General features: G+C 39.2%; 1 protein-coding gene across 12 annotated transcripts in view; it reads right to left on the bottom strand.

Annotated features, from left to right (window-relative positions):
* Positions 1 to 23,830, bottom strand: part of INPP4A (inositol polyphosphate-4-phosphatase type I A) — a 129,068-nt gene that overhangs the window by 97,000 nt on the left and 8,238 nt on the right. The window contains exon 1 of one of the 12 annotated variants that reach the window (XM_031050972.2): positions 9,912 to 9,944. The exons of the other annotated variants lie outside the window; for them this stretch is intronic. The gene's annotated coding sequence lies outside the window, so the exon portion shown is untranslated. Of the gene's footprint in view, positions 1 to 9,911; positions 9,945 to 23,830 lie in introns of those variants that run through there. 12 annotated transcript variants of the gene reach the window in all.

The following is a 23,830-nucleotide window of genomic DNA, read 5'->3' as shown; positions in this document are numbered from 1 at the left end:
AAAGACTAAGATCAGAGACATCGGGCAAAACACGAAAAATATGTCTCATTGCAACAAAGATGTACTGACCAAGAAGACAGAGTAGTTTACAGGCACTGCTGTGGCTCTTGTGTGTACAGACATCAATACATTTGCTGCATGCAAAGGTTTGCCTGGATGAGGACTCCCCAGACTGCACTTGATGTCAGTGTAGTGTCAGCTGATCTTTCAGCAGCTGGCCTTCTCATATCTATCCACTTCTGTTCTCTTTCTCTTTAATGCTAACATCTGTTTTGTGTTGACAGAAAGGTCAGCAAGACCCTAATGATATGTTAAACCTGATAATCAAGTGATGGCATCATTTGCAATTACCCTGTGCTCAATCTTATTCCCCTTGTATTTAGAGCTCTGCTTTTTTTTCTAAAACACTATACAGTGTAAGTGCAGAAACATCTGTAACCTCAGATCTAATACAGACGCTATAGAGATCACATAGGATAACAGAGAAAGCACCTAGTCTCTCCAGGCTTCCAAGAATATTAACATCTGTTCTGTCACTATAGATGCAAATTTCTGATTCCAAACATTTTTTTTCTACAATGCACAATTACCTCTCTGTTCAAACCAATGTGCCCCATTTTCTTTACTCACACAACAATTCCAATTGAACATTGAGCTGTGAATACTAACAAAAGAGAGACCCAAACCTAGGTGTAAACTCATTTTGAGGCAAGCATGTTACTGCATGACTTAAACATTATGGTCCCTTGCATTCTCTAACAAAATGCTATCCTCTGGATATAAATGTTTAGATCCACTTATTTTGCTCATTCAATACACTCTAAGCATTTTCTGAGTGAAGCTTTTCCTGTTGCCTTCACAATGCAGGACTTACAGAGCTCATGCTGGTCTTTGTGACCTATGACTGGTATGTTCTTCAAATGCTTCAGAAAGAACAACTGTCAATGCTGGAGAAAGTCAATGCAAAGAGTTATTGTTTCCTCGGTACCATCTGCTGCATTGGGTAAACTAAATAAAAAACCAGTAAAACTGAATGTAATGCTGGACAATCTTGATGATTGTTCTGCAACTTTTCTTATAAAATTTATTTTCCTCATTTGCATGAAGAAAAAATCTAATTAAAAAAAAGGGAACGGTTAAACTATTTTTCTTCTTTCTCAAAGTTCTTTATTTCTTCTTTCCAAATAAATTATGCAACAATACGATAAAAAAAATTATCTGCAAGCTCACAGATTTTAAGCCACTACATGTGAATCCAACCTTTATTACTGATGCACTGTAAATTATTTCCCAGATTAACTCTACCAACTATCAACAGGACCATTCAAAGACTGAGATAACGTACATGTTGGATTGTGTATCAGATCTCAGACCACTGGGAGCCTGAAGTGGAAAATACTTATTAAAAGTGTTGATAATGGAAATGTTTCTATCATGATTAATATAAATTTTGACATTCAGAACTTAATTGACTTCAGATCATTTGCGATTTTTCCTAAAATTAGGCCATGGAAAAAATCTTACAAAAAGTAGCACCTCGGTGGTTTTCAATGTGTTTTCAAAAAAACCCTAAACGTTAAAGGCTGTAAGTTTTATTCTAAGAACAGTCAACTACAAACCATGAAACCTACACAGATAGTAAGAGAAGGCAAAAAATAAAACTAAATAAAAAAGTAAGAATTCTACCAGTTATGATGTCTTTTTCCATTTATCTATTGGAAGATCAGATGGCATATCAGAGATGTGAGTGCTTGCCTTGGATATTTTTAATCAGTTTCATTTGTTTCTGTATCATTCAGAAGCATGCACTGATGTATTGCTGTATATATTTCTAGATTATTTGCACTGGTGAAAAGGCCTCATTGCTTGGGATGTCTTGGGGACTAAAGGGGCATCACAGATGACAGATGTTTGCAACAAATAGTGTTTTAGGAAAAGACCGAGTCCTTGAAATTGAAGGGAATTAGACTGGGTAGATAATAATTGAATATACTTCATCATTTATTTACCAGGTTTAATACATTTATTAGAATCCCATCAACTTTCTCTAATAACATTTGTGTGTCTGCATTAAGGAAGTACAATTAGTATTAGGGAATTATGATTAAATGGAAAACATCGGTACTTGTGCTACTTAAAGGTAATGCTTTGGTATCTATACCCTGTCATTCTACAAAGCCTTCACTCTCTCAGCTTCCCATCAAACGTGTGGCATAAATTCATTCAGTTGTTGAAGAGAGCCATATAAGTCACCAAACAATTCCAGTTATGCAGAAAAGTGATGTGCACAGGTCGATATACAACCTTGTTTATAGTTCAGTTCCACCAGTCTAAACTGGTAAGATTACTGGCAATACCCTTTTATAGCATAAAGGTAGTAAACCACAGATTTTTGTATTACACTGCTCTCACCTATATCCACCTTCTTCTAATTGTCTACGATGTACTTCAGCTGTGTGGAATCGATGGCTACTCCTGCACTTGTCTGATGAGACTTGCAGTGTTCACAGACCACATGTCCTGCGCCACCCTGCACCACTGGGAGCTGCAGCTGTCCTCAGCCTCACCTGGGCCACAGACCTAAGATTTCCTTGACACGGAGATGAGTTTAGTGAAAAGCACAGGTCTGATGGCATGCATTTTACACCTGAGACAGGACAGAGAAAAAGCATGCACCTGGAAATCTGGGAATCAATAGGCTGTGTCATCCTCATTGCCTATTCTCCAGATCACCTCACAGTTTTTAACCCAAAACAGAGGAAGTTATGGTTTCCCCTGCCCCTGGCTCATCAGTTTGGGCTTTTCTGAGGGGCATGGTACTGGGTGGTTGTAATTTGTCATTTGGATTTTTCAAATGGAATAATAAAGCAGAGGCTGAGGCTCAGAGGCACAAGTTTCTAGGGCCCGTATCACTTAGCTGTAATGATTTTATTTATTACCTGCCTGACACTACCCAAAAAGTCTTGCAAACTGAATTTTAAGCTCTGATTAGTCTACTAAATAATACCTTTCAAGGCATTATTATGTATTTTTGGATAATGCTTAGTTTTGGAAGGAAGATATCCATTTAACCCCCATGCAAATCTTGTGAGGTTGATTCTAATCAAAGTAGAGCTGCTTAAGGAACTATTTAATAAATGATAGTCACATTCCTAGAAAGGTGCACTCCAAAATGCATTCACTTTTGCAAGTTGAGGACTTTAAACACTCATGAAATCATTTTAGAGTTAGAGAAGACATGCAGAAAAGAGCTGGCTATAAATAGAAAATCACCAATACAAGCATAAGCCATCAAGAGCCATAAAGACAGGTAGTATAAAAATACTTTATTGACTTCTATTGTCCAAAATAGCATTAAATCTCTCTTAATTTCTCATGGGAAAAACAATTTTAATAACCCTCCATGAAAAGGCTTCTGAAATAGAATACAGTATATTCATCTTTGATGATTGTATTAAGATTGAATGGAGACACCAAGCTGAGCAAAGAGAAAGAAGACAGAGCCTTTATCTGTGTCAGTTCTTCAACACTATCCCAGTAAGAAATCCAATCTCAAATACAAAGAATAGTCACTTCTAGCTTCAGAACCATCCATTTTGCTTGAGAAGCTGCACAATAATTCAGTGAGGAAATCACAAGTAAGGGTATGAAAACTACACGATCAACACCCATAACTATGGAAAGACTCTTAAAATACACAGGCTGTAATTCAGTGTAACAGCTGTAATTAAGATGGAAAAGGAAGCAAGTAAAAGCTATCCTCACATTAAAACAGGTTCAAAAGTATGGGCGTCTTTCTTTTTACAGTGGGTCTAAATGGGGTAAGATGCAAGCAGCACCCATTAGGCAGTGTTTCTAAATAGCCTGCCTTTTTTAAGAATCCATATAATAGGCTGAAACCATAGAAATACTGGCCAAACACTATTTCAAAAGGACCTGAATCTTTGTCAGCTTCATATAAATGAGTTTAAAGTTTATTTTTATAGACTATAATTTAGATAGCAGGTAATCAGTACAAGTCCTTTTTGTACAAAAATGGTGCTCATTTTTCTACCTGCTCCTTCCCCTCCACTTCTTCCTCCCAAAAAATAACTGACTGCAGGTTCAAAAAAACATCAGAGACCTGCCTGAGTCTTTTCTCAAATAGTAACAAACTTTGCATGAAATTGGTAGCAATTATAGCTTATGTAAGAGAGTGAGAAGGAAACAATCATTTTTTAACCCACTTAAAAATCTTTCCACACACAAAAGAAACATATTTTTGGTATCTTATTTATGACCTTTTGATGTTTTTAAGAGAAGACTTTTTAGCTTTAGTACTCCAATGTTCTGTATCATTATGGGCTAGAACCCTGTAATCTAGGTACTAAGAAGAAGAAACACCGAGAGTTGAATTTTTCATTGAAAAATTTCCCATTAAGGAGGAAAAAAATAGGAAAAGTGGGAACTTCAAAAATTGCATTAAAGAAACAAATCTATTGATTCCTCCTACAGATGCAGCTAAATAGGAATAAATGAATATTTAAGAACATGAATTAAAAACTTGTGGCTTAAAATTCTGTAATGCCTCTGAGCTCTTTAATAGGTTGAAAATTACCACCATCCAAGCATACCCTTTATATTCAATGTGGAGGCTGATGACATCAACAAGAATGTCCAGGAGAGTTGGAAAATGCACCAAATTCTCTACTTTCTCAGAAATAAAACAGGTAGGAGTGTGATTCAGGGCAACTAAACTAAGTAGGAGGGAAGGGGCTAACTTAGGTGTCAGTCTCTGAAGACACTCACTTCTCTCTCAAACTGCAGGGGGGATGAAGTCTGCTGGTGCTAATATGCCCCAATCAGGCCTACCAACAGATCAAAAAAGCTACAGAAGTTATACAGAAATGCTGCAGTGGCTTAAGTGCTAAAGTTAGAGAGACTATCCAGTAAAAGCAGAGCTCAAAATAGAACATAGATGGGAAGAATTTGGCTGTGAGGTATGAGATGTTTTTAGAAGATGACAGACAGAAACAGGAAATATCAGAGCTGGGGAATCAAGACTCTCAGCAAGGAAAAGATCGATGTTCCCATCCAGAGGATACGAGTTCCAGTTAATATACCAACCTGTGAGCAGTTTCTAGTGCATGGTCTTGAAAGGAGAGAAGTTAATGGCGCTGTGGTATCTTCTTAATGGGGCAAGCTGGTTTAGAGAACAGCAAATGGAGAAGCAGTGGCAAAACAGTACAGCAAGTCATCTTAGAGGAAAGTGTGGCAGGGCAAACCAAACAGCACCATTAACTACGTGATGGAGAAAGATCCAAGGAGGTGGATTCAGAAGAGGAGTGATTCATGCACAGACTCAGGCACACCTTTGTAAACTGCAAGAGTGAGCTGCCTGACTGACAGACTGCTCAGAAGCACACTTGAAAACAAGATGCCTGGGGAAGCTGTGACAGTAAAGGGAGAGAGAAGAGATAAAATGACTCAGGAAGAGATCAGGAAAACTTTATGAAAGGGGGTTTTGTTTTTTTTTTCCCTAAGAAAAGCAATGTTTGTCGAGTCTATGGGAAAAAAAAAACAACTTTTCAGCTCTGTTTCCCATTTTGAATTTAGGCAGAAGAGTTTTAAGGCTGTTAAGACTTTGCTGTACTTCACTGTGCTCAGTCATAGCAGTAAGACCTTTTCCACAGACAAGAGGGGTCTGAAGAGCCATGCAAACCTACCTCTGCAAGTTTCAGTCTGGAAAAAAGTCGCAATCATATCTTGAACAATGGTATTTTCCAACATGAACCTATTACTCCCTGAAAGTTTGAGTCTGTCTGGCAGGAACCCAAATGAGACATTAAACCATACAACTCCATTATCAGAGGCTTCAAAGGTCATTCCTTGAATCAAGCCTTCCTTGTTCAGTGGACTAACCATTTACCATCATGCAAAAAATTCTTCCATTGAAGCAAGTGCTACTTAACATAAAGTATTTAGGGTCTGCTTAGCCTCTTAAATGCAGTAAAGGCAATAATAATTAGTAAAGGAAAAGCAATACCATTCTATATTTCACTGTTTAGGGACCACAGATCAGAACCCCCTGGCCTGCCATTAAGCAATGCTCAAAGGCTTAGTTACTGAAGCTGCAGCACAGAGCTATGCAAATCCTCCATGGTCCCCAAGTATGCTGTAGCTCAGTTACACAAAACTCATGATATGTTGAGCTGTTTTGGGCCACCCATCCCTTAAACTCCCGGACTTCTGGCTCATGATAGAAATACTCCTTTATAGTCACTACAGCTTTCTCCAAACATCACACTGCCAACTGGCTCTAGCACCATTTTTCAGATTCTGTGGCACTGATAGAAAAGCCAGCAAGAAGAAAAATATCAGTAACTCTGGAAGAACTGCTGTGCAGAGTCTGCAGAAAATATTTTACAGCACAGCCAGGAAGCCTGGAAAAGTACCATGGCAGGTTTGGCCTCTAACACTTCAGAAGCCACATATCCACAGAAAAAGGAGAAATGGTACTGCAAAGTTCAAGCCTCCTATGATACTCTATTAAAAACATCCTGAAATTTATAACACACCTAACTGAAGCAATTGCCTTTACTGTCTTATTTCAAGTCTACACACAGTTTGTTGTACTATTAGAAGCTACCTTGTACAGAGAGTTCTTGAGAAGATGGAGGAAGGGATAACTTCAGGACAGCTTCTTTACAGCTCAGAAATTGTAAAGTTGGAAATTGGACTGCTCATACTCCTTTTTCCCTCAGAAATCTTCTACTCGTCAGCTTTTGCACAGTACAGTGAAGGAATATAGGGGAAAGGGGAGACAAAGAAAGAGAGAGAGAATACGCAGTATTATGGTGTTCAAGTCTCAGCCTTTCCAGCCTCAGTTTCTAAATACTAAAGGCAGTAACAGCTGAAGTACAAAACAAATCTGGTTTGGATGCAACACTGTGGAAAATAAAGCACCAGACAGAATGAAAAACTGTCTTTAGCTAACGTAACACTCAACATACCCCAATTTGTGTCCCAAAGAAAACCAGCCCTAGTTTTTCAAAATAGCCTAAAATTAATCCCAGCTAGACAGGATCCACTAGATAGCATCTTTAGCATTCAATCTGGAAAGCACTGAGAGCAGCTGGTGCAGAGCAAGATGTCTCTAAACTAATCTCTTTACTGCTATCAAGTCCAGAGTGCTCCTACTGTCATCTGCAAGCATAAAAATGAAACAATTTGGGAAATTACTCTTATTCCTTTTTCTCCTGCCCTCTCAAGCCTGAGAGCTAACAACCCTAATAAGAAAAGGCAAAAAAAAGGGAAAAGAAAAAAAGACAAAACCATTTTTCAGATAAGCAATTGAACTGGTACATCTGACTTTAGACAGAGATTACACAGTGAAACATGCAAAGAGCTGGATCTCTTGTAAAGTTTCTATTTTGTTGCCAGTTTGAACAACCAAATTATAACCTATTTTTGCAGCACACAGTCTGACATATGGGTGCTAAAGAGTGAGACTTGTACGGCTGGGGCTAATTAAAGGTAATGTCCTACTGAGGCACACATGCACCACAATCAAGCACTTACCTTTCTTTGCAGGTAAAACCACAATATCAGTCAGCTAGATTTTTAGCCATTTTGCTCTGTTTTGCCAAGCCTGTTTTGTCACTCTTCAAATTATTAAAATGGAGCTGCCACAAAACCATTCAGAGCTCATTACCTACTTGAAAAATATGCCTATAGGAAGGTGTAATTTTTAAAACTAAAAACAGAATGGATTTCTCCTGGCATTCTTTTAAGCACTGCAGAATTTGTGCAAAAGAAGTGACTCTTGTATTTACAAGATTTTTTTAATACATTTCTTCAAGAAACATATTTCTTCAAGAAATATATATTGGTTGGTTGGTTTTTGTTGTGTTTTTTAAAGGTATATTAGTTGGAAACAGAATAGCATAAGAAAATCTTAGACACATGTAAAGCACTGATATAAAAGATAGAAATACCATTTTTTTGGCTCAGAAGATATGCCTGTCACAATCAGATATTCTACATCTATGGCTATACAGATAAAAGCTGAGGATAAAAGTGCTGAAGTTGAACAAGTTACAACACACCACCTGAACCCCAGCAAACACAAAGCAAAATCACTTTGCTTAACCTCACTCCACTGTGAACTGCACAGATAAACAACTCTATATTCACAGTGAGCTGCCTGCATAAGATTGCTACTACTATATGCTGGCCTGTTAAACACCAGTAACAGGGTGAGGAGTCTAGTCCTTAAGTCACTGACCCGAATAGACAAAATCAGCCGAAATACATCTTTGACAAGCTAGACTGCTTGCAGATCAAGGACTGTTGAAGCCATGAAGGAAGACTACCTTTTGACATATCAGACCATCCTTGCAAGACTGTTGCATGGCAAGTATAACAGTAACACATGCAAAGAAGTAAGTCAGAAGAAGAAAATCAAGACTTAATACTCAGAGGTTTCCTTATGAAAATCTATGACAGTTGTTAATTTCCTCTAATCCAGTACTAACACTGGGATCAGAGTTGTCAAGATGGTATCTACATAAATAACATAGAAGTTTTCCCCATTAATAGTTCTGCAGACATATCAGCCATTCGTTGCGTTTCTCAAATGGTTGCATTAAATAAATTTCCTATGCTAACAATTATTTGATACTGTAATAAAAATCAGAGCTGACTTTACCATTATTTTAGACAGCCTATACTGGACACCACCCTAAATTTTCTGTATGCCATAAGTTCTAGTAATGTTTCTTTTGGCTTTTGGCAATGAACTTTTGCATTTTCTTCACAATCACGGAAAAACTGAGCTGGTTCCCTCCATAAGGACAGTGCTTTTCTCTCACAGGAACACCATCAGTGTGAGACTTTCCCCTAAAAAGACACAGACATCTCCTGTGCATTGCTACATTCCAGGGCACTCTTTATTCAATTAGTCCTGCCCTCTGACTATAGCCATATATCCACAAGCAAAGCCACCTCTCCTTCTCCTTCTCCCTCGAGTAACTCCTTTCAATTTGTTTTGTAAAAATCCTCACTGGTTTTCCCTGTGGCTATAGGCAATTTCTTTAACAGAACTTATTCAAAACACTTTCTCCACTCAGATAACTCCTTACTCTGCAAGCAATTTCACCGATGTCAGTAAGACACACTCAGCACAAGAAAAGCACCAACGCTCAACTTCATGTTGTTTTAAATACGTAGGACCAGGTGACACACAGAAAGAACTCAGCTTCCCAAAGTGAGGGTTTTGTGCCTCTCAGCACAGCTGCCAAAGAGGTGAAATTCAATATGTGTTATCAATCATGAGTGTCTCAAGTGTCTTGTGCAAATTTGTCCCCTTTAGAAAACAGCTAGGATGCACTAGTCAATAACTGTACAAAACTGTGAATTTCTTCACTTTGTGTATGGCTGAAATATTCCATTTAGCAGTGAGTAACAAAGAAAAAGAAGAGAGAATCTTTGAGTACACCAGATGCATCAAAAGAGAGATTAGCGAAACCAAGCAGGTTTGTGATCCACATTTCTGAGACTTTTTTGGCAGATATAAACAAAAGTGACAACAAAGCTGAAGAAACTCTACCGTAAAATATAGACTACTTAAGAAATTCTTAGCAACTGCTTCCTTGTTTCATGCTTCAGCAAAAACACTTTAAATATTCTAGTGACACAAAGTAAAAGCATGAAATATTTAACTTTGCAGAGACCCCAAGTTCCTGTGACTGCAGCTACTGCCTTCGGATATCAATCCCCAGTCCCATTTGAAATCTGTCAGTGCTTTAGACATCAACTTGCCTCTGGATTGCACCTGCTATCCCCCTAACCCTTCAGCAGAAAGCACTCATGCCACTAACATGTCAGGTAATTTCTCACCTTTTCACTAACAGACTTTCTAATGCGCCTACCTGTAGAGAGGCCCAAGCAAGCTGGTTCAAAACAGATTGGTGCTGGTTTCACCAGTAAAACCTGCAGAAAAAACAATGTCAGTCTTTCACTGCCACCCTACTTCCAAGAGCAGGCTCGCATCCCTCAGAGTGCAGACAACTGGGTTGAAGCCTAGACAAATAAGAGTGCAATGAACAGCCCTTACAAAAACAGTAATGCTGATGCAAACAAGCACATCCTGTTTCAGCTCGTTTCCAACAGTTCCCTAATTAATTTAACTAATCATAACTGTTTACATTGTTAGCTTTCCTCAATTTGCTTGCCCTATTTCAAACTTCTTGGGATTTACATTCCAAGAGAGAAGGACAAGTCAATTAAAAATTACTTTCAGTGGTCCACTACAAGATTTTTTCTTTATTTATACACACTGTAACAGAGAAATACACACAATACACATTTTTTTAAAGATTATGAACAACCTGTATTCTGTCTGTTCACATGATTAACTACAAATTATTTCCCTTCTCTTCAGTCTGGGTCACTTTGAAGTTCTACCTTTTCAGGAGCAGTTGTTACACAGTAAAATCATTCAGGCGAGAAATTCAGGTAAAATGCAAATCATGGAACAAAACACCGTACTTAAGACAAACAGCAAAACAGGTATAAACAAGTACTGTGACTTTTCATCATTAATAGCTATCGAGGTCTAAATGCACTCCAATGTCAGATGTTCACTGTATATTTTTCTTAGATCTCACGATTTTAAAGGCAGAAATGTAAGGTTACAGGACTGTGACTTAACACAAGAAGGTAGCCTTTTCCTGTGCAACTGATGACATCTGCTATCTAAAACTACAGGGAGTGTTGATTGTAAGACTTTCAGGTTTAATTGCCTGTAACCGCAAGCAATAACCACAGTAGGAAGTCAGCTAATGAACTTGCCACGAATGTAACAATTGCTACCTAAACAAAATTATGAGGCTGTTTTAAATAACAGTATCCTTCCTTCCTGCAATACTTACATTTTCTTTTGCTGCAAAAGGTTACAGGTGTTTTTTTCATCTCCAGTCTCTAAAATTTTCACAGAATTAAAGGTTTGATCCCACACCCACTGATGTCAGAGGATGAGACAAAGCAGGCCATAAAGACAGGAAAATATCCAGGTCCTAAAAGGTCTGTTCTGACCAATTTACTGTTTGGCTTTAGCGGTTTTTAATGACACCAAGAGCCAAGAACAGAGTCTCCCTAAGCTGGAGACTTGGCAGGTATCGTAAGCAAAGACAAGGATGGGTTTTGTGTAGTCTTCATTCTCTGTGTACTTATCATCCTGAAGCCCATTCACATACTTCAACTTATTTATGCTACCATTAAAAAACAGAACTTGAAATTCTTTCTTAAAAAAGGAAATAAAACCAACCCACCAAACTGTAAAATCCTAAATCTCTTCATCCTGTCTTCTGTTACCTGCAACGTTTGTTTGTTGTCCCTACTTACTTGGATACATGACCTATACAGCCATAAAACCAAATTTAGGAGTTTGTATATATATGTGTGTGTGTATTACATACATAGGTAAGTTTACATATTCGTAAATGTTTCTCACCCACAGATGTGTATACAAGTACCTATTTCTGAGCAGAAAACAATCCACAGATGTCTCATTTATTGGCTTTTTCTGTGAACTTAGCCAAAAAATAATAAATGTAGGTTCCCAGAACTTTAACTTAAGCAACTCTGTCATTATTACATCAAGTTCAAAGAGGAAAGCAGCCAACAGGTCAAAATAAATAAATAAATCAATAACCTATAATATTCACATTGCATGGGAAAGAACACATACTTCTCCCACAGAAAGATCATTATTGATCACACTTTTACAATCACCAACTGCCATACACTTCATACCTCTCTGTAAAAACAAACTTATGTTTAAAACATACCTATAAAATTAAGGATCTCAGCCTCATTCAACTGCCCCAAAACACACAGCTAATTAAAAAAGCATCTGGCATGACAACCTAAGGAACCCACAAGCCCATATGTAGCACAAGTTCATACACTGGCAGTGCATATGTTAAGAAACAGAATTAAGGGATGTGCTGAACACTCTGGCCAGCACCACAGCACTTTCCTGATGAGGCTCACAAGTCTCTTCCTCTGCAGGGAGTCCCAGACGGGGTTCTGTTCACCCATGGCTGTTCACCCCTTCTACCAGCAATCACTTCAGACAAAACCAGAGCCAGTGAAGAAGAGGAAAGCCTGTAGATTCTAATACAAGTGGTGACCTGTACTGAAAAATCAACAAAATAACTCCAAAACCTAAAGAACTACTATGATGTTTATGCTTATCTTTTTTCTTGGGATATTCTAAAAGGACTGGAACTCACAACAGTCAATGGCCGCATATAGCCTTTTATGTCACACTCCTATGAGCCATGTTGCATTTTTTCCCCCACGATGCAAGCCACCAGAAATAGATGTGGGAATCCAAAAATATTAAGATTTGTTTTCTTGTCTTAAAAAGGGAGGACGGATGACAAAAAGGGGAAAAAAATAAAAATCATACAGTGCAACCCATTTAATTACACTTAGAATTGTCTGGGGGGAGGAAGAGAGAATCATTGGAACAAATTAAGCATCTAAACAAAATCCAGAGTTTTACAGCACACCAAAATAAAAACATACAAACACAGAACTACCCCAAAGCCAGAGCACAGGATGTGTGTTTACTTTATATAGAAACCATCACTGCACACAGTAGACATTGATATCTATTAATTAGACATGAACATACAGTTTTTCCCTTCTATGTCATCTACAGTCACTCAGAAGAAAAAAACACCTAAGGAATTTGACTGGCTTACAGATGCTGTTGCCCCATGCTTGGTTTGAAACAGTTTGATTTTCCTTCATCATGAAAACATCCCATAGTCAAATATATATTGCTACAATGTATTTTTATTTGGACTACAGGAAACTTACTGTTTTTCTTGAATATTTTGGTTTTCACTAACTATAAAGTCAAAGAAAATCCGAAACCACAACCTGAAAAACAAATATTCAGGACATACCTAAAAATATCTGTGAAGAAGGTAACTTAAATTGCAAATTCAAATCTTTCCAGACAAGTATTTTCTTCACAAAATAGAAATAAGCATCTGCCATTTTACTGTTGGGTTTTTTTGTTCGTTTGTGGTGGTTTGGGTGGTGTTTGTTTGTTTTATAATTATAAAATCAAGCAGTGAAAATATAAAAATACAGAGCTTCCTATACCTGATTTCTGAATAAAGCCCCAGAAAGATTCTTTCCATCTCAAGATCTTCAAGTACTTCTATTGTCCAAGACATTACACTTTGACTTAATAATTAGTGTTTTTACAAAATAGATTATTTTTTACTATGTAAGCTAGGCAAAATAGTATTGGACTTTAATTTACTGGAGGTATATCAGAAAACAGAATTGATAACACCCATATCACCAGTTAGAGTTCAAGCTTTGAAGAAAAATATTTTTTCAACTAAAATACAGCAAACTCTGGCACATAGAGTTGCCAAAGAATTCGGAAAGTGTATGATATCACAGGTATCAGTGAAACTCTGAGTCAAAGAAATCTTGATAGTTTATTGATACTGATCTTGAAACTTTGGCTTACAAAAGTAAAATTCTGTTTCTAAAAATAGGACTGTTAGCTATCAGAAGAGTGAAACATTACACAAAAATCCTAGAAAATATGTCTGCACATATAAAAGTGATCACTGTTCAAAGTTTCCAGACAAAATGCAAGGTGAAAAATAAGTGATGAATCACTGCCACTGAAAATAAAGCCTATCATATCCTTTACTACAATTTGCAAACATGTCCTGAAAAAAACAAACAACCCAGAAGTTTTTTCATGCAAACGTTTTCAAGTAGGATTAAACACTGCACAGATCACTTTCCTCTTACTTCTTTAGCAAGCAGAAATGACTGTTTTAAAAGTAGAAGCATTCAATCCAAGTAGAAGACAAGTCCATCATGTTCTTCAAAAAAAGCTCTTTGTCTGAATAAAGGAAAAATTGTAATCACTTTGCTCAGTTAAGCGTGCGTATTTAAGGCATATTTCTGGACAGGAGCTTTGAAAATTATCTTTTAAATGTTTGTGTGAAACCAAGGTGATCTAAACAAAAAGGCCTTTTTTCTTTGTAGGCATCTTTTTTCATTAAAAAGAGGTCTTCCAGTTCAAGACCTGCAGTGTCAAGGAAAATATGCTGCTGTTGCTCAAACTTTATACACTTAATACTCCCTAGCTGTGAAAACACACCTTTCAGCAGTACAAACCTTCAAACAAAAGAAAAAAAGATTTCCACAAACATCTTTGGGCTCAGAAGGATTGCATCAGAGATGGCACAAAAGCCTTTTGCAATGGACAATCCTCTTACACAATTAATAGCCAGCCTAAAAACAATGTTGTCCCTTAACATGCTCATTATGGAGATAACATGGCAAGTTTGAAAGTCCTTGTGGATGAGCATCTTTACTTTGGTTTAGTATCCAAGACTTCCTGGTACCTGTTCATGCTGTGAATGACCAAGGGGGCTCTCCACTCAGAGGAGGCAGTATCCTCCAACGCACAAACAGCCCTTGCCCTTCCCCTCCTATTTTCAGCAAATGAAGGACAGGGCAGAAGACGGTCCACAGTACTGACCCCTACAATTAAAACATATATGCACACACAGTCCAGGCCCATGCACTCCCTCTCTGCCATGCAGGTTGCCTTGTTCAGCTGGTGTTAGCAGGACCTTACTGTTAAGCAATTACCACCTCACCCGGATGTTGGGTTACGGCATGCTCCTCAGTCCCACAAGCTAAATTGCTGATGCAACAACAGGAAAAACAGTTATAAATTATTTTCAGCAGAGCATGTGACATTCTAGAACCCAGCTACAAAGTATTCTGTTGAGTAAATTATGCAAGGAATTTCTTCTTATACATGCCCAAAAACCTAAAAATGGCTCTAAGCTATAGCATAGTTTAGGTAGACAGTAAACAGTTCTCCTTTCACCCTGCACTAGTCCATTTGCATCTGTAAAAATTATCTTGTACAATTAGATCTAGACAACCAATGCTAATGACTCAGTGAAGCACCACTACTAATCTGGGATTTATGCCATCATTTTTCAGTCAAGATTGATTAAAGAGATTTGGCAATACTGCAAACATAATTCAGCATCTCTGGCACTGTTTAGAAAACTGTGATCACAGCTTCATATGTATTAAGACTGGTTGGCCATCTGCAAATTTCATGCTGACGCATCCAAATAATATATATTCAGCCAGCCATCTGAACTGTGGGCAAAAAACATGGGTGGGAAAAGAAGAAGATCCCACATAGTATGATTAAGCAAATACCCTGATCTAGAGAGGCTATAACTCTAGTATTAAAAATAGACACTGTGCAACATCACCTCAAGTGTTGCACATGTTAATATAAAAATATTTTGTTTTTATAAAACAAGATGAAAAACAAGATCTCTATTGAAAATACAGACAATTTATTTTGCTACATCACACCTTAAACCAATAATTATCTAAATGTGTTATGAAACTGCAACAATGTTTCTCTCGCAGACTTCCTCCTTTCTTGTGACTTTGCTTGAAATCAGTACTCCAACGACAAGAACAAAACCACATTGCTTCAAGCACTCTTCTGGCACCAAGAAACAGAAGCAGGATATTAAGTTAATGAAGAGCACAACATTGAAAGCTGTGGTATCAGCAAAGTGAAGGTGCAGACAGCAGCAGATTTTCTGTGACTCTACTAGAGAACTTCCATCTGAAAGTCAGTATCCTGTGCTCTGAATATGGAAATTCAGATAAAGCCCTGAGGTCCAATGGCTGCCAGCAACAGATTTCAGATTCATGCAGAAGGCAGAGAAAAACTGCAGCTCTGACAGGTAGGGACTACTGCTGCTGTGTGGGGCTATGCCTTCATCTGCAAGATTTTCAAGTTGTCAGCAAATCCTTTTCAGAGGAAAGTAGGCCAGTCAGCCTGACAGTGCAAATAAATGATAGTATTGCATTTCCAAAGCCTTCCAATGTGTTGCATGTTCCCATCATCATGCCCGCCATCACCACCACATACTCCAGTAAAAGTCATCTTCACAGGGACATCACAGATCCCCATAACTCCAGCTTTATGCACCTCCTGTTCTCCAGAGAGGAGATCAGTCCCTTACAAAGCTTGCTCATCATGTATGTCATTTCAAGGATTTCAAGCATTCAGTAAACGCAATGTTACATACATCACTACCAAAACATTGCATGCAAATGTGAATGTGGCAGAAGAGGAGGTCTCTGGGAAAGGACTGTTTTGAGCATCTGAAGCATACTGAGCCAGAATATCAGGTCTGGAGAGCATATGGCAGAATTGCTTTAGTGTAAAGTCAAAGGTACCAGAACAGGACATGCGCCTGAACGGCAACACAGCAAATGTCTTTAGCTGGGCTGTCACAGGAAGAGAAGTGTTATTAACCATGTTGGTATTTTGGTTAATATGAGCACATGCTATATACACAGACAGGTGCAGTTGCTTTCTCTCACACAAATTTTCACTAATTCAAATGAATGCCCAAAGCCACATAAAAAAAAAACAAAACAAAACAAAACTACCCAGCCATAAAAAAGAAACAAAGCTTTATTTTCCTTTTCAACTTTCAGCTACGTCCCCATTACCTTACTCAGCCTCATGCAACCTGTCATTTAGGAGAAAACTAGGCCAATAGCCAGATTACTTCCAACCACATGTACCACAAAAGGAACACACAAATATATCCTGCATCATTATATCATCTCGTTTCCTTACCATTACCCACCTGCACAATGCATGTAACCCTATCAACTAAACACTTTCTCAACCCATGCCCACTCACCTTGTAAAAGGGTCCAACAGCTGTTCAAAAGTAAACAGGGAGGCACGTCACCAGATGGGGAAGGGAACTGACCTCCATTTGGCAGCCTAGGAAGGATTACGCTTTAGTAAGGACAGGAAGTAACTCTTCAGAGGCAGAGGCTGTCCTCTGACCTGAACCAACTCTCACGCTGCCTAGTCTAGAGGAGGATAGAGTTGTTTCTTACTCATGATATGTCACCCTCTTAATTTGGTTTCTATAAGAAACAGAAAACACTTTCCATCCTATAGGCCATGGTACTCAGAGCTGACAGAACGGACTACAAGCCAACACGTTAGAAATGCAGCAAAGTTCCAGCTTCAACACACATCAACCACGAGAAACTCACCTTAAAAAAATACCCTAATCAAGCATCCAGTCAAAAGTAAAAAGCTGTTAATTAGGGCCACAAGAGAAAAAACTGGGACGTATCCTGCAGCCGATGGAAACGGGAAGGATGAGACAACAATGGTGGAATACCAATGACAGGATAACAAGCCTCAGTGTCAATGGCTCATTGAAGACAGTCAATTGAGCCAACCACAGTTTTATTTTTAAGTCACCTTTCTTCCTCTCTGGAAATTAACACATTTGCATATTTCTTTCTACCCACAGGGTAACCATTAAAGAAGTTTTTGTATTAGTAATCGTTGTCACTAAAAGCATCTGAAAAAGTATTTTAGGACAACCATACAAAGCGAAATATTGTTAAATGCAGCTCATGCAGATAGAAACAGTTTTCTTTGATTCAGGTATCTGTAGTCAACGTGGGAACCTCAAGCATCACTTTCGGGGCTTCTTTATTCCTGTTATGCTTTAGGAGGCCAGTTCTGAAAGTACAGCAGATTCTCATCATGTACAAATTTTACACGGCCTCAGTTCCCTCAGAGTTCATAGGTCCCCTTCCTTGGTTTTTGTTTTGTTTCTGGGTTCCCCTCCCTCTTTATTTTTTCCCCTCCCCCACCCTCCCCAGTCTTGCTTCTTTCAGTTCTCTTAAGTTATACTCTCATGATCATCAATCATAATTCTGGAGGGTCTTTCATTATCTCCTTCCCCACCAACTACATAATAAAAATAATGACAGACAAATTACAGTTTCCCTATTTTCTGCACAAATTAATATCAAGGTTTTTAATGTCTGTTTGCCTAGAACCCATTCATAGAATCATAGAATCAACTAGGTTGGAAAAGACCTTCAAGATCATCAAGTCCAATCATTACCCAAGGACTGCCACGTCCACCACTAAACCATGTCACTGAGGGCCTCGTCTACATGCTTTTTTAACACTTCCAGGGACAGCAATTCCACCATTTCCATGGGCAGCCTGTTCCAATACCTCATCCCTTTTTTGGTGAAGACATTTTTCCTAATATTCAATCTAAACCTCCCCTGGCGCAGCTCACGACCACGAGAAGAGACTGTCCCCATGTTTTTTCTTAATCCTGTCAAAGTTTCACAGACTCATGCCTCTGAATGTGTGTTCTGCCAGTACCCCTTCTGTTCAGGTATATCTCTTGTCACCTTCATGGCTTCACCTCATGGTTTCCAATGGTCACAATTCTAGTCTAACCCTAAATTGCAAGAGCAACCGCAGTAATGGAGAAAAAGGGCCCACTGAAAAAAATCCCCATTTCCTTCTACTTATGAAACTAAGACTTAAATTTTCTTCCTTATTCCCTGAGCTGTTGACACTTTTTTTAGGTGAGATGAAGCTTTCCTCTTTCCAGAAGCACACAGCATTACCCCCCCTAGAGGCGTATCTTCATGGGCTCCCGAGCCTAGCTGCTAAACAATAAACCAAACAAAGGGGCAAGAATATAGATGGATTTTTACCAGTTCTTGGCTCCTCCAATTCTTAGATGTCACAATTTAAATTAGACTGTTTGTAGGCTCTGATTTATAAATCTCAGTAGCAGGCTAATTCTTCACTTTCTAAAGGTTCCAGGTAGGTGCAATACATAATAGATACATTCATGTTGACATCACACTGTCATCCTGTGCATAATTTTGTGCCAATGAACCACATACAATTACAAAAATCCAGACATACTTAGAAACCCATAAAAAAGTGGGATTTGCCCATCCTCATAACCACTGTGAAGGGCCCCAGAGAAACCTAGAAACACAAAGACTTCCTAGAACAGTCAACAACTACTCCTTTCGGAGTCACTGGTTCTTTCAAGTATTTTCATAGAATCATGGAATAGTTAGGGTTGGAAAAGACCTTAAGATCATCTAGTTCCAACCCCACCCCACCATGGGCAGGGACACCTCACGCTAAAGCATGCCACACAAGGCTTTGTCCAACCTGGCCTTGAAAATTTTACCCAAGTCTCACAATCTTCAGCCTTTTCTTGAAAGTCTCAGGTGCTATACATAAGAAGGATGAAACCTTTCACCTTATTATATCAGAATAGAGCCTGCAATCATGCCTTACAAGTAAACTTGTAAGGAGGGCAGAACACATTAGTTCTTCAAAGCCATTCCCAGGCACAAAAAAATTTAAAGACACAGGGATTTTCAGGAAGAGCAGAATATAAGGTAACTGCATAGCATGCTGTTTTAATTAACTCAGTATTACTGAAAAGGGATCATCAAGATTGGGAGATACCTAAAAGCTCCCAAAGCTGGAAGCCAAATACGATGGCTATGGCAAGGATTATTTGAGCAACCCTCACAATTCTGAAAGCTCCCCGCAATTTCCAAATGCCCAATGTTGACAATACTATTGCTACATATATTCCTTGACACACTTTTCTAACTGCTGCATGTAAAAGGTAGGCCTCACAATTGCCTTTCTTCAAGGCAGAATTACTCATGACCTAATTTTACTTATGACATTACCACCATGGCTTCTTTTAGAAGAATGTTCCACTAAATTCTCACAACCAGTTTCAAAGAACTGCTTGCCTTCACATCCTATCAACTTTAACCACAAAGGCAACAAGGTGCTGTCACAACTATAGATTTCCAGATTTGGAAGTAGGAAATGGGAGGTCAAAATGGTACAGTCACAGGAAAATAAATTCCTGCCCTCAGACTGAAAGCTCTGAGGAACACCCTTACAGAACTACTGTACCCAGTATGCCTCTCTCCAGCTCCTACCTGTCAAATGCAGTGTGGAAGGGAAAACAGATTCCAGTGATAACCCCTGGGATGAGCTGCCCTGTTCATATACATGTGTCAGTGGAGAGGACTATGTTGTTCACCTTTGCTTCCTCACACAGCAGCAGCTATCCTAGAAACAGATTCTGGAGATTTTCACACTCCAAAGCTAGGCAGGAGATGTTCAGAGCAACTCTGGACTGCTGCAGCAAAATATTAATACAACAGCACTCTGCTGTTCCAAGAGTAAGAACTAACATGTCACTTTCTGAGCTGCAGTACCCTGAGTTAACTCAGAGGTAAAGGAAACCAGGAGGAAAATGTGCTTTTGTCCTGTCAGAAAAACAGATTAAGGAGGCAACATAAGAGAACCACAGAAATAAAGAATTCTATTCCTATACCAGGAACAGCCCCCAAAACCTCTATGTAAGACATGACATTTACATAACAAAACACTATTTTTACTGCTCTTCCTAGGAAGTAAAATCTCACCAGAATAACACTGATCCTCACAATACATTCCCACTAATTGTCTCCTTATGTACCTGCTTTCTGCTATGACTGAAGAGCAGTGCTTTTCAGGCAGCTCTCAAAGTCTCCCTGTGCTTAGCAGCTAGTCTAATTGCTAAGCTGCTTCTACATAGCAGAGCAGAAGCCTCCACTCCACCAGCATCTCCTTTACCAGGGCAGTATTATCCTACTGAGAAGTAACAGGCACTATACACTCGCTGAAAAGCAGCACAGTACATATGCGAAGAGCCAACAGTGAGCCTATGATGATTTCTAATGGCTTTATTTACACCTTACCAGTCCATTTTTAGCAGTATGCTCATTTTACCTATGAGATTTTAATACAACTGCTCAATTCATATCCAAGCCTGCAGGGCACTGAAGTTCTCACTTTCTGACAGTACCCTGACATTTATTGCTCTATTGTAACTGGGCTAGTTATGCTATACAACAGAACTGCTAAATATTTTATGTAGGCATGTTCATTCAATATATTAATTAGGAAGTTAGTCTCAAGTGTTCTCAAAACTGAATACAGCTCACACATCCAAAACTCTTATTATAAATTCACTCACTATAGGAGCTTTCACACAGAATTTTTGACTGACTGTTTTGCTGTACTCTCTTTTTTATAGAGTATATATAACCTTCTGGTCATAGCAGATTGCTTGCTTCCAGCTGGAAAGATTCTTGGGAACACAGAACTGTAACCTACCACTAATATACTAAGTACAGAACATTTCAGACATCATGACGTAGAAATCACAAAGATAGAAAGCTACATGAGAACCTGATGTAGAATTAATAAGACTTGTTCCGTATCCATCTCTAGCTCAAGTGAAGCAGCAAACCTACAGCTCATGTTGGAAGCCTGAGTCTCAGACCCTGCTACTGCAGCCATTAGTGCTTCTAGCAGAAATACAGTTCTTACTTACACTTCCTGGAAAGGGTAACTTTACTAAAATACAGACTGGGTCAAACTAACTGAAAAAAAAATAACTATTCTTTGGTAATCTGATCTTGCCAAAAAGGAATGATTCAATCACAGCATATGGAGCTTTCTCAAGTCTTATAAGCTTGGTAAAATTAAATCTATTACTTGATTAAAAAAGTAATGCAGACAACTTAGATGGCAGCACCCATAGATTTTGAGCTAGTGTTCAACAAATGCTTCCTCACAGTTGTTTGGAAAAGGTACATTGTCTGGGTAGAGGAAGAGTTTTGGTATACATATAAGCAAAGATGCACTTCAACATTTCCACCATTCTTACCAAAAGGGGAAGAATAGGAAAGTCTCTGTTTACATTAAAAGCAGCTCCTTGCTACACAAGATTTACTCAATTTTTTAACAGACTAGTCATTTACATGCCATCACTAGTCTCACATTGTTTTAGAAACCTCTTATATGCCACTGCATGACAAACATTAAGCTGTCGTGTCACTGCACAATAGCTAAGATACATAGGTTCACATGAAGTGAATGAACAGCGTGTAAATCATTTACTAATCCTTCAGCAAGAGAGAAGCAGTCAGAAGATGGGACCAGTAGCATGACTACCCACATCAACAGCTGTTCAACAGAGTCAAGCATTCAAGAGATGCTGTTCTCAGTTGCTTACATATTCCCAAAGTGTGTGCCCAGAAACTTTTCACATTGAGTCTTTCCCTCAGACAGAATTTTTAAAGAACAGTCACTAGTTTCAACTGGAAGTCAGCCACTGCCAAGAGTAAAAGCTAAAGGTTTGCACAAATTTGAAATGTTTTGCATGAATTTGAAAAACAACAAAACCTGGCAGTCTTTCCTTCCTAACCTAATCCTTTAAAAAGTCACAGTAAATACAGATCCACTAGAGATTCACTCACAACTAAAATCTCCAAAAATGCCAGAAACCTGAATACTCTTGATTCCCACAGGTGACCTGCCTGCACATATATTGTTCTACAGGCAGACTCACTGCTCCAGCCCAAGGGGTTTAGGAAACAAGTTCCTTTTAATAATCATTGAACATCAGTTTGACTGAACATTGAACTGGTCCAACATAATCTGTATCTGTCAGACAAGCTTTCAGGAAATAGCAAATTCAAAAGCATGGGGGGAAATACAACCATCTTAAGAACCTGAATGTACACAAGTCCATGGGACCTGATGAAATCTATCCACGGGTCCTGAAGGAGCTGGCGAATGAAGTTGCAAAGCCACTGGCCATCATATTTGAAAAATCATGGCAGTCAGGTGGAGTTCCTGGTGACTTGAAAAAGGGAAATATAATCCCAATTTTCAAGAAGGGGAAAATGGATGACCTGGGGAATTACAGACCAGTCAGTCTCACCTCTGTGCCTGGCAAAATCTGGGAGCAGATTCTCTTGGAAGGCATGCTAGGGCACATGAAAAACAACAAGGTGCTTGGTAACAGCCAGCATGGCTTTACTAGGGGAAAATCCTGCCTGACCAATTTGGTGGCCTTCTATGACGGGGCTACAAAAGTGATGGACAGGGGTTGACGTTGACAGTTGACGTCATCTACCTGGACTTGTGCAAAGCGTTCGACACTGTCCCACATGACATCCTTGTCTCTAAATTGGAGTGTCATCAATTTGATAGGTGGACCACTTGGTGGATAAAGAACTGGGTGGATGGTCGCACTCAAAGAGTTGTGGTCAACAGTTCAATGTCCGGCTGGAGATCAGTAACGAGTGGTGTCCCTCAGGGATCAGTGTTGGGACCGGTCTTGTTTAATATCTTTGTCAGTGACATGGACAATGGAATTGAGTGTGCCCTCAGCAAGTTTGCTGATGACACCAAGCTGTGTGGTTCTGTTGATACACTAGAGGGAAGGAATGCCATCCAGAGGGACCTTGACACACTTGTGAGGTGGGCTGATGCCAACCTCATGAAGTTTAACCATGCCAAGTGCAAGGTCCTACACCTGGGTGGGAGCAATCCCAGGCACAGCTACAGGTTGGGCAAAAAGGAAATTCATGGTAGTCCTGCGGAGAAGGACTTGGGGGTGTTGGTCAATGAGAAAATGAACATAAGCCAGCAGTGTGCGCTCGCAGCCCACAAAGTCAACCGTATCCTGGGCTGCATCAAAAGGAGTGTGAGCAGCAGGTCAAAGGAGGTGATCCTGCCTCTCTACTCTGCTCTCATGAGACCTCACTCGGAGTATTGTGTGCAGTTCTGGTGTCCTCAACATAAAAAAGACATGGCGCTGTTAGAACAAGTCCAGAGGAGGGCCACGAGGATGATCAGGGGACTGGAGCACCTCCTGTATGAAGACAGGCTGAGAAAGTTGGGGCTGTTCAGCCTGGAGAAGAGAAGGCTGCGTGGAGACCTCGTAGCAGCCTTACAGTATCTGAAGGGTGCCTACAGGGATGCTGGGGAGAGACTCTTCATTAG

The sequence above is a fragment of the Melopsittacus undulatus genome, chromosome 2 (assembly GCF_012275295.1).
Source record: "Melopsittacus undulatus isolate bMelUnd1 chromosome 2, bMelUnd1.mat.Z, whole genome shotgun sequence".
In the NCBI taxonomy this organism is placed as follows: domain Eukaryota; kingdom Metazoa; phylum Chordata; class Aves; order Psittaciformes; family Psittaculidae; genus Melopsittacus; species Melopsittacus undulatus.
This window is presented reverse-complemented; position numbering and strand designations above follow the sequence as displayed.